The sequence below is a fragment of the Nymphalis io genome, chromosome 23, assembly GCF_905147045.1.
Source record: "Nymphalis io chromosome 23, ilAglIoxx1.1, whole genome shotgun sequence".
NCBI lineage: Eukaryota > Metazoa > Arthropoda > Insecta > Lepidoptera > Nymphalidae > Nymphalis > Nymphalis io.
This window is the reverse complement of record NC_065910.1, coordinates 3,676,970-3,679,820: the sequence shown is the minus strand read 5'-3', so window position 1 is coordinate 3,679,820 and position 2,851 is coordinate 3,676,970. Positions and strand designations below refer to the sequence as shown.

General features: G+C 31.7%; 2 non-coding genes across 2 annotated transcripts; both read left to right on the top strand.

The window, feature by feature from the left end:
* Positions 1-384: 384 nt before the first annotated feature.
* On the top strand, positions 385-456 carry Trnae-cuc (transfer RNA glutamic acid (anticodon CUC)). The gene has a single exon. It is a non-coding gene; the product is annotated as a tRNA-Glu (tRNA).
* A 1,627-nt stretch (positions 457-2,083) lies between these two features.
* On the top strand, positions 2,084-2,155 carry Trnae-cuc (transfer RNA glutamic acid (anticodon CUC)). Its single transcript has one exon. It is a non-coding gene; the product is annotated as a tRNA-Glu (tRNA).
* Positions 2,156-2,851: the final 696 nt, after the last annotated feature.

Here is a 2,851-nt window from a genome sequence, read left to right as displayed (position 1 = left end):
TCTTTATACGTAGGCGTAATTAGCCTCAGTCCTAAATCAACATTGCTGTTTATAAAGCACATATTTAAACAACTTTGATATAAGTTAATCACTTTGTGAAAGACTGTATCAGGTTCCAGTGATGTATTATACGAAAATATGTTTTATTGTCTACAGAATAGGGTACATTATCTCTTAGATCTCGAAGATAAAAATAATATTTTATTCGAACAAAAATCATAACCTTAATATACACCTGAATGACTTTAAACTACCGTATATTTTTAAAACCCACCCAAAATGCATTTTAGCTTTGATTGCAGTTCATTTTATAATTTTTACCAGTGAACTTTTAATTAATTTGTTGGTACGATTGCGATTCGTAAATTAATCAGTACCAGCATATCCGGTATGGTCTAGTGGCTAGGATACCTGGCTCTCACCCAGGAGGCTCGGGTTCGATTCCCGGTACCGGAATGATAAATAAAACAAGCTTTCGATTGTTTTTTTTTTTAATAAAAATTTTATTTATTTACAATTGCCTCAATACATCTTACAATGTGCATATTGTTTTATTTACAAAAATATATTTCTATGAAAAATGTTTTGTAATCTTCAGAATATGGTACATCGTCTCTAAGAATATATTTAAAAGCTCCTCAAACATAGCGTATATATAAAATATTGGTTAATTGCTTTACATATTTAAAAGAATAAATACGAAAATAATCTTCTATTATGTTTGTGAGAGTTGCTAATTGAGTAAAAACGCCCCACGTGCTTTGTTTATTACAGCTAGATATTTCAGTAAATAATATCATTAATGCCGTAACAGCCTGTGAATGTCCCACTGCTGGGCTAAAGGCCTCCTCTCCTCTTTTTGAGGAGAAGGTTTGGAGCTTATTCCACCACGCTGCTCCAATGCGGGTTGGTAGAATTCACATGTGGCAGAATTTCAGTGAAATTAGACACATGCAGGTTTCCTCACGATGTTTTCCTTCACCGCAAAACACGAGATGAATTATAATCACAAATTAAGCACATGAAAATTCAGTTGTGCTTGCTCGGGTTTGAACCCACGATCATCGGTTAAGATTCACGCGTTCTTACCACAGGGCCATCTCGGCCATATCATTAATATATTCAATCAAATCAAGCAATCTTAATTTTCATGTGCAGAAGGCTGGGCTTCGATTCTCGGTACCGCAAGGTATTTCTACTTTTTACATACTAAAATTTGATATTCACGATTATTAAAAACTTAATATTACATTTTCTAGAATAATAATAATACATACTTTTTACGTTGAGTAAGGTAGGTTGGGTAAAACTTGAAAATAAAAATAATCTTGTGAGGCCCATGATGTGAAAATCACAAAATGAAGTACCAAGGTATCATAAAAAGGACTTATACTTCTTGTACATCAAGCCTCATACCTACAATAAGTAACGATGCTTTTTATTAAACAGATATTATTTAGTGCCATGAAAGTACATTTTTGAGAGCTTTACAACGTTTTTATGTGTAACGTTAAAACTTTTGTCACGTGGGCTGAGATACACGTGCTTTAATCGATTTTTAATTCATTCCACAAGATGCGACTGATCGATAGAAAAACTGGTTTTGGCTATTGTCTTTATATTTAATACATGTTTGTAAAGTAACGATTCAGAAGTACTAAAATATATTTTGGTTTAGATTATGGAGAATATTTACGATATCGTAAAAACGTTCCCTTAAAAGGTTATCAACCTTAATTTATCAACGTTATTTATATTTATAACGTTTAAATTATCAACGTTAATTAATAACAACTAATGTTCTTAGACATGAACACGGTAGAGGGCGTTAGCGGATTTTGTAGAAAATTAATGTATGATAAATAGTAGGAGTGAATAGCATCGATTATATGATATATATATATTATAAAAAAAATCCAACACCACCCCGGTTACAAATACATTTTAAAGCTTGATAGGAAACTTAAAATAATTTGCTTGAAATTACTAAAATTCTTAAAGCTTAGTAAAAAAATCGACAGCATTATTTTTTAAGTAATAAGTTGGTTCGATTGCGATTCATAAATTAGTGAATACGAGTATATCCGGTATGGTCTAGTGGCTAGGATACCTGGCTCTCACCCAGGAGGCTCGGGTGCGATTCCCGGTACCGGAAAATAAATCTCCCGAAGACTTACTTTTGTTTTATTTTTTGATTACAAATTGTATTTTATTTACAGTTGCTTCGTTTTTTGTGCATATTCTATTATTTACAAATATGTAAGTAAATATTCTTTTATGTTAATCGTGTTGCTTAATTTACGTGTGAATAAATTATGAAATATGTAAATCATAACACAGGACTACGACCCCTATAGTATAGGTATATTTATTCACAATAAGATTACATAAAGGGTAATCACGTCTTCGAGAAAAGAGTTTTACAACGTTTTCATTTAAATTCGCCACGCTAATATAGGTATTATATTTATATAATATTACAATATGTAGGGGGTAATCTCTGGATCTACAGATTTTGAAAATTCTTTTACCAATAGAAAGCCACATTATTTGTGAGTGCCATAGGCCGATATTAACGCGAAAAATGAAAAGAATTTTTCGTGGTAGTCGGATTTGCAAAGTAAGTCGGAGAAAAAACGGTCGAACGAAAACGTTTCTTACGAACGCTGCCTTAACGATGAGAGATATATGATTGAATTCTAGAGAAAAGTTGTAGAGCTTGATAATGGCTACAAAAAAGTCTGCGACAGCATATGTGTAACTTTTATATTTAAGTCACAAAAAGTAGTTTTTATATTAAAAAAAGTAATTTAAATCGTAGGTCATGTTTATTGGTCATATTATCAACAAT